Raw genomic sequence first — 9,607 nt, forward strand, 5'->3', positions numbered from 1 at the left:
TCTTGGCTCCTTTCGCTTTGAAGAAGAAGGGCTTGAAACAAAACTATAAACCGTAAGCACAAAGCTTAGTGAGTTCCCCCATCATACCTCATACAATATAACAACCATACTGTCAGGCAATTCTAGGGTGCCCAACCTACCCTGCCAAGCCATTCTGGGGTGCCCGACCTACCATGCCAGGTAATTCTGGGGTGTCCGACCTACCCTGCCAGGCAATTCTGGGGTGCCCGACCTACCCTGCCAGGCAATTCTGGGGTGCCCGACCTACCCTCTGGTATATATCAACCGACTACGGGGACTATTTCACCCCCTACTACTACCATACTGTCAGGGAATTCTGGGGTGCCCGACCTACCCTTCGGTCCTTACGACCGCGACACGGGGACTATTCTCCCTACTACCACTATCACATAACATCATATCATGCTAGCACATATAACATATCAGGTAGTCGCAAACCTAGATAATTATCACAAATACAATCATCTAACAACCAACTCCTATTAGTGGGCCGACGTTGTGGCCGTAGACCAACTTCTATAGGAAGGTAACTCACCTCAATGTCGTGCAGTCACTGAAATATCCTCGGTGCTGGGATCAACTCTCATCAACGTCCTACACTTATTAGTCTCCTTTAGTTACTCCGTCATATTCATATCCCCTTTAAGGGTCAATCTTGGATAATGGTCAAAGTCAAAGTCAAAGTCAACGCTCTGGTCAAAGTCAACATCCTGGTTGACTCAACTCGCCGAGTTGGTCCATCAACTCGTCGAGTTCCATAATTCAGAGAATCTCGAATTCGCGATCTGACTCGTCGAGTTACCCTCTAACTCACCGAGTTTCTCCTTATGACATAATCACAACTTTCCTTTTGAACCCGTCGAGTCCTTCCTTGGACTCGTCGAGTTCTCCTTCATACAGTCGGGACATATGCTCACTGACTCGGCGAATTCATCCTTGGACTTGTCGAGTTCTTGACCTTTAAGTCCAAAACACGTCTAACTGGCTGAGTCATCTTCTAGACTCGACAAGTTGCTAAATAACAGAGAAGGTTGGGGGAACCACGACCCGACTCGCCGAGTCCTAAGAACGACTCGTCGAGTCCCCCATGATCAAAAACTATACAATCAACTTCAGTTAGGCTTAACGCAACCAAAACATAGATCTGGCCTCCTAGGGTCGATATAACATGTAAAGTTTCTAACTTTACGTGCATGCATGGGTTATTTAGCTCAAAAAGACCTAAAAAGTGGTTCATAGGATGCATGAGACTCCCATGGCCATAAAGTTGGCACCTTTATGCCTGGAGTCCCTCAAGGACCGTGGATCTGAAGTGACAACCCCAAAACATGTTTGCATCCATGAATGGTTCCAAAAATGACTCCTTAAAGCCCTAAACTACTCCAAAAAGAGATCTAATAGATGAATGGACAATGTATAAGCTTTATACCTCAAATGAGCTGGAAATGAAACGCAACCTCTGGATCTACTTGCTTCTTGCTTGAACTCCCAAGCTTCTTCTTCCTTCTCAAGCTTCAAAACCACCAAAAACACACAAAAATGGGTCAAGAACACTCAAAATGGGTTAGGGTTTCGAATTAGGGTTTTCTGGACTAAGGGAGGCGATGAGGGAGGTCACAATGGGGGTGTTAAGGTGTTTAAATAGGGTGCAAACCCTAAAAATTAGGGTTTCACTCTGGCAGACCTACTCGTCAAGTCGAGACTCCTCGACTCGTCGAGTAGACTTCAAGTCCCGTGTCCAACATATCCAATTCCTACTCGACGAGTTTGGGGCCTCCAACTCATCGAGTCCCTTAGCAAATATGAATAATTCTTATTTAAATACGTACCAGGAACCGGGCGTTACAACTATTAGAGTACTAGTAGACCGTGGTTTGGCTTTATTTGGTATTAGGTGTTTTGTGTTAGCCGTTTCTTATCGTAGATTCATGTGGATTTTCTGACTTCTTGATGGAGGTGAATTTTATTACTATACTATAGAGGTGGTAGTACTACTAGAGTACATATGTATATGTAGAAAAGTATAGTCTTTTGTATGTTGATTAATAGTCGTATGTATTGTTCTTATGATTGGTATGCATTTATGGCTGTCGAGGAAAGGTCGTGAGTCTATCGGCGATGACGGGCTGACAATATGGTGTAAGTCTATATATTATTGATAGGTCGTGAATCTGGCAGATCGTCGAGAGGTCGTGGGCCATCAGGCGATATGCATTGTATGTGTAATAGAAGGTATAGTTTATTGGTAAACGCACTATGATTTGTGCTTATGTTTTAAATTCAAATGTTTTTCGGTTTTTCAAGTGACAGAGGGGATGTAACACCCGGTAATTCCACATAAAGTATACCTAATTTTTTAAGATACTACCATCATAGGGTATACGGTTATATTAAAATATTTTTTACAATAATTTTTCATACATACAAAAGACCCACATACATAAGAAAAATTATTCATTCTTCTTGCATGGACTCTTAACTCGCGTCTAAAGCTTTACCCAGAGCGGGGTCACTAGTTGCAGATAGGAAGATAAAAAATAAATAAGGTAATCTATAAGCTTAGTGGATAAAACTTCTTACAAACAATGTATATTTATTAACCACAAAAGCAACAAACAAGATAGTATATGATACCTTTCAAAATAAGATATTCATATGTTAATATAACTCGTTTTATTGTTGCCACCAAGACTACCACAACGTTAATAAATGATATTATTGTTGGGTTTTCAGCACGATAACACTCCTATGGTGCACATGCAACCCTAGATGCTTTGGATCTACGTTTTCTCTAATTATACATGCAATTTCAATTTTCCAAAGCATACATCCTAACTAGCATCCAATAGAGAATATACAACATAAAAACCAAGTTAGATGAATACCTCTTGATGTAGTTTATAGTTCTTGGCATTAGAAAGCTTTAGCACCTCAAGTGTGATGCCTCTAATGTTTCATAAACACCAAATGCAAGAGGAGGCTTGAGAGAATAGGCTATTTAGCTTCAAAATCGATTATCACTCTCTTAGAATGAATGGGCAACCGATTTAGGGGCTAGGGGTTTGCTTTTATAGTGTGGCAAAGACTAGGGTTTCATCTATGCAAACCCTAATGCACCATGACCCTTCATATTTCTTAGGCTCCATAGGTTAAACCATTTAGCCCATACTAGTCAACCATCGATCATTAGCCCACATTATAAGAATCATTGATTTACTTAGTCAGTCCCCGTATATTTAATCAGTCTCTTTCGATCACTAAATTAATTCATGACCAATACTAATTAAATAATATGAATTCTCAATTAACATATTATACTTTTAATATATTAATAAATCACAAATAACCTCTTTCTCAAAAGTCAATCCTGTCAAATTGCATTGGTGAAGGCAACCCAATAGGACCATGCTCCTATCGGGTCAAGTAAATACGTGTTATAGTTATGGGCTTAGACACCTAATCCAACAGTCTCCCACATGGATAAGTCTAATAACTATAACTGCCAATGCAACTTCAAAATCCGATTAGCAATCGTAGCTCCCAAAAGCCGATGTCGAACTCTGACCTAGTCAGTGACGCGTCCTTTAGATAAGGGATCATATCATCCCCTGTTCTACAAGATATTGTGCGGATAAATACTTGGAACATAGTCATACTTATTGTGCTGCAGTTTGTTTCCCGATTTTCGATTTTTCTGACATAGATCAAAATTGAACACATCAATTTAGTCCTGATCGGTCCCGACGCATAAGTCAAAACAAAATCATCGAGGGGCCCAAGATATCTCTTTTAATCCTATTAGGATAAAAAGAACAGATAAACTTCGACTTATATGCTTGTACTAACTACTCATTAAATCATGCACAACGATACGTTTTATAACATCAAGTTACTGATGCGTTTTAATATCATCAATATACAACCAATTCGCAGTCAACAACTCATATATCTTTTTTGAAGACTATATGATATTATTGTCTCACAATCACACGTGAGAAATTCCATGAAGTGATTCATGTGAGCGTGAGTTTAATCCAATACTCAAATCTTATTTCAGGAGCACTCATGAACGTTGTAGCATACTTTTGCTATGTCTAACACCTTAGACAATCTACAAGCCAATTCATGACAGTCTAACCTCATAACCTACTTCCAAAGTATGATCGACTGTGGATAGTTTGAATAATCTTATTATTCTGGAAGTTAAAACATGCAAGGTGAAACAATAGTAAACAATTGACACAAGATAGTAAAATTACTTATAAATAAAACTCCTTTTATTCAATCATCAAATGTCAATTACATTGTAGCTATTACAAGTTTCTAAATATTTATCTAAGCATTAAAACTAATATCGTCCTTCAGTCCGATACTCTTAGCATGCTGCAAGTGCTTAACCCTACTCAGTCCCTTCGTAAGGGGATCTGCTGGGTTATCCTCTGATGACACCCTCTGAACTATGAGGAGTCCTTCTTCTACTCGATGTCTTATGAAGTGGTACTTTTTGTCGATATGGCTGGATCAACCATATCGCCTCTTTCGATGCTTCGCTCGCCGCTATATACTCTAATTCACATGTTGAATCAACTACAGTCTCCTGCTTGGAACTTTTCCATGTTACTGCTCCTTCATTTAGGGCAAACACCCAGCCCGACTGAGAGCGCAAATTATCTCTGTCAGTCTAAAAACCGGCGTCACAATACCCTGTCACTATGAAGCCATCATTCCCACCAAGGGTAAGGACCCAGTCCTTAGTCCTCCGTAGGTACTTAAAAATGTTCTTTACTGTAGTCCAGTGAGCTTTACCAGGATTCCCTTGATATCTGCCGACCATGCTCAAAGCAAAAGCCACATCAGGGCGAGTACAAATCATAGCATACATGATCGAGCCAACTGCAGAAGCATATGGTACTCGACTCATCTCTGCTATCTCAACCTCTGTACTCGGACTCTGATTCATACTCAGTTTGGTATTGCTCTGGCTAGGTAAGTCACTTTTCTTGGAATTCTCCATGCTGAAACGCTTCAACACCTTGTCCAAGTAGTTGCTTTTACTCAATCCTATTAGTCTTTTACTCCTGTATCTCATTATCCTTATCCCTAGAATATAGGCAGCTTCTCCAAGGTCCTGTTGGATAAGGTGTCTAAGTCCATAACTATTTGTGGTATGTACTTGACCCGACCCGGCATGGTCCATTTGGGTTGCATGGCATCATGCATTTGGATAGACTAAATGAGAGAAATAACACTTGCGGTTTATTAATATATTATAATTTCTAATATATTAATAGTATTATTTAATTAATATTGATCAAGAATTAATTTGGAATTAATTAAGTGATCAAAAGATGACTAATTAAGTATATGGGTTGATTATGTAAATCATCCATAACTTGTATAGTGGGCTAAAAGGCTCCATGGATTATTAAGTTGGGTTAAACCCATTGGATGCTCCATGGAGGCTCCATGGGAGTTACAAACCCATGGGTCATGGAAATGAAGAGTCATGTCACATTAGGGTTTACATGGTGTAACCCTAGATGTGACACACTATATAAGGAACATGATACTCACCAAAATCGGTGACACTAAGAACAAGTGAGGGTAAGCCGATTTTTACAAGTGTTATACATTCTCTAAAGTTATTCCAAAGCATTTGGTGTTGTGTGAAACATTTGAGGCATCACATTTGGGGTGGTAGACTCTCAAGGTTTTCAAGGAATCATAACAACTACAAGGTATGTAATTCTAGCCATCTTTTATGATTAAAGTTCCCCATGTAAGCTAGATAGGATTATGAACCTTGGAAAAGTATTTTGCATGTATTTTAGACAAACATAGATCCATGGCTTTCTAGGGTTGCATGTACACTTAGGAGTGTTAGAATGCTCAAAACCCATCAGTGGTATCAGAGCCTAGGCTTGTTTGTTTGATACTTGATGCAAAATAGTGAAAAAAGTCGGTTTTCTTGCTGTCTGTATGATGAACTCGCCGAGTCCATGGGGGGACTCGCCGAGTCCATGACTAAACTCATCCTACCCGACGAGTAGGTTCGTGCACTCGACGAGTAGGAGCCTCAGAATGCAGTTTTTCGACTTTTGCTGCTGGAAATGGACTAGAAACATTACCCTAAACTGTTTTGGTGTTATTAAACTTGTTTTAGATGGTGTAATGACTATTCTAATCCATTTACAATGGCTAGTATCAAAATTACATGATTATATGTGTTCATATGTTCTTGAAATTTTGATATGATTATTCATGTTCTTATGAGTTCTTGATAGATCATAGGAATTACTTGCTTAATGTTGAATTCATGATCTTTATGTGTTTTAATGGAGTCCATAACTTGTCCTCAAGTTATGGATAACCAAAAGCCTCTTTGTATTAAAGCCATTAAAAGAACACATAAGTTACAAAAATGAAGAGTCTTCATTTTAATAACTCATAAATTATGAATTGAAAGGTTTTGTAAAGTTACAAAACTTGCCCTCAAGTTTTGGAACATGTAAAGCCATCTAATAAACTTTAGTTCCAACCCCTAGAATTTTAAAAGTTAAAATTCAACCCTTATACTTTATAATATTATAAGTTTAATAATATATATATGTATAAGATCAAGTCATTTTACCGTTAGTAGGCCTCATTCACAAAGCCGGTCTATAAGGGGGGTATAAGGTTGTTGCCTATAAAATGGCAGCTTAATGGGTGTCCACTCTCACCCACCGCTTCATTGACTAGTGGAGGGCCGTTAGCCGAACGGGTAGGACAATGACTTAAAATTCTCATTAAAAAGTATAATGATTATTATAAACTAACTAAATGTTTTATAAATTCCCAATCTTAGTTACTTTAGGAAAATGTGAATAAGGTGCTAACCCATGAAATTACACTGTGCACTTTGATTAAGTCGTTAGTGGAGCGTGTGTGGTTAACCGGCACACTAAATTGGACTTAACAAGGTAGGAAAAGGGTGACTTAAGGTTTTTCATAGGTCGGTGGAGCGCGTGTGGTTTACCGGCACATCGATTAAGTGAAAAACATTAAGGGTACCAAGTAATTTGCATGGTTACTTCACGCCTTGTTTTGTGATCCTCGGTATCCCAGTCACAAAACATGAAGGGCACACTCGAGATTGAAACATGCCATTGAAAAGTTCAATGAATCTCAAAATAATCTAGGAGTTTCTAAAACCAAATAAAACCTAATAATTTATATATATCGTTTTCATGATGGAAATTGGTGAGTCGTCATTCACCTACCTTTCAAATATGTTTAGCTTAGATTACGTCATCCCTCTTTTAAGTTATAATATATTATGATTGGATCCTAGCCTTAATATTACATTTGGGTGTTTTATTAAGGACTATCTTTATATCTAAAGTAAACTTGTCTTTTCTTCTTTTCAGATGTCTACCAACAATGCTGATCCTGGCTCAAACCCTACCGGCTCCTTCTCTCTCATGAACCTTTGTGGGAGAGTCATCTTTGATGGATCCAACTTTACTGATTGGATCAGAAACATCAGGATGGTCACTCGATACGAGAACAAAGAATATGTTCTCGACAAGGAGCTTAAGGTACCCGAGCCGACTGCTACGCCTAAGGAGCTTGCTGAATATGAGGCACATGAAAGAGATGCTACCAAAGTGGCCACTATGTCAGCCGAGCTCCAAAAGTCCTATGAGGACTACTATCCTTTTGAGATGCACCAGTATTTGATGGACCGCTACCATCAGAGTGTTCGTCAAGAGCGATATGAAATCATCTCCTCCATGATAAAAACCCGCATGAAAGATGGTGAACCCATCACGGGCCACATGCAGAAAATGCAGAGGTATGTGGACCGTTTGATGAAGCTGAATGTGAACTTCCCAGAGGAGTTAGCAATAGATATCATGTTGCACTCCTTACCATCATGTTATGATCAATTCCGCATGACATACCACATGAACAAGGAAGAAGTCACCCTCAGCAAACTTCAAAGAATCCTAAAGACCGTAGAATTAGGTCTTAAAGGTAAATCGGTTGTTTCCACTCCTACTCCTACTCCAAACTCCGCACCTGTCCTGGCAATCGGGAAAGGTAGAGGGAAAACGAGGAAGAACCCTTCGAAGGGTACCAAGGGTAAGACCCTTGATGGCTCCTCTTCAAGCGAAACCAAGAAAGGTTTCGTCACTCCTTCTGCTGACCTAAAAGAGGCTGAATGCTTCTATTGCCATGAAAAGGCACACTGGAAGCGGAACTGCCCGAAGTACCAGCGAGATTTGAAGGATGGGAAAGTGAAACCCAACCATGAAGGTATTTACACTATATTATCTAATAACTCACCTTATTCTAACTCTTGGGTCTTTGATATCGGTTGTGGTATTCATATTTGTTCTGATTTGCAGGGACTAAGAAGAAGTGAGAATGTGGAGCATGGAAAGATAAACTTGATCATGGGGAATAGAAAATTTTCACCTGTCACCAAGATTGGAGTTTATACTTTGTTGCTAAGTAGTGGGTTTACTTTATATTTGAATAAATGTTGTTATTCGCCTAAAATGGCAAGAAATGTTATTTCCTTTCATGCTTTGTACAAACAAGGTTTTACTTTTTCTTTTGATAATGAAGTTGGTGGAATAAATGCTTTCTTTAATAATGCGTTTTATTTTAAAGCATTACCTTGTGATGGTGTGTATGAAGCTGTGTCTGTTGTAGATAATTTAGGAAATAATGTGTTGTGTATTGATTTTACTAATGATAATAACGTGGAGAAAACATTATTATGGCATTGTCGTATTGGACATGTAAGCAAGAAACGCATAGGCCAACTCCAAAAGGATGGAGTCTAGGAGTCATTTGACCTTAAGTCGGATGATAGTTGTGAATCATGCTTACTTGGAAAAATGACAAAGTCACCCTTCACAGGTTCTTGTGCGAGGGGTGAAGGTTTTTTGGATCTAGTGCACACAGATGTGTGTGGACCCTTCAAAACTGCCACAAGAGAAGCTAATCGTTATTATGTGACTTTTACAGATGATTATAGTAGATATGGATATGTCTACTTAATCAAGCATAAGTCAGAGACTTTCGATAGGTTTAAAGAGTTTAAACAGGAAATCGAGAATCAATTGGGCAGGAACATTAAGGTGCTTCGATCCGATCGCGGTGGTGAGTATCTTAGTACAAAGTTCCTCGACTATCTTAGGGAATGTGGGGTTGTCTCACAATTGACACCTCCCAGGACACCGCAGTTGAATGGTGTAGCTGAGAGGCGTAATCGAACCTTGTTGGACATGGTTCGTTCCATGATGAGTCGAGCTACGCTACCAATCTCATTTTGGGGGTATGCCTTAGAGACTGCCGCCCATATCCTTAATCTGGTCCCTACGAAGAAGGTTGCCAAAACACCTCACGAGATGTGGACTGGAAAAGTTCCTAGTCTAGCCCACATCAAGATTTGGGGTTGCGAAGCTTTCGTGAGATGCGAGACTCACGACAAGCTCGAACCTCGAAGTGAGAGATGTAATTTCATCGGCTACCCACATAAATCCTTTGGTTACCTCTTCTACAGACCTAGTGAGAATGTGGTCTTTGTAGC

Source organism: Lactuca virosa, chromosome 4 (assembly GCF_052849685.1).
Source record: "Lactuca virosa cultivar CGN04683 chromosome 4, Lactuca_virosa_CGN04683_v6, whole genome shotgun sequence".
Lineage (NCBI taxonomy): Eukaryota > Viridiplantae > Streptophyta > Magnoliopsida > Asterales > Asteraceae > Lactuca > Lactuca virosa.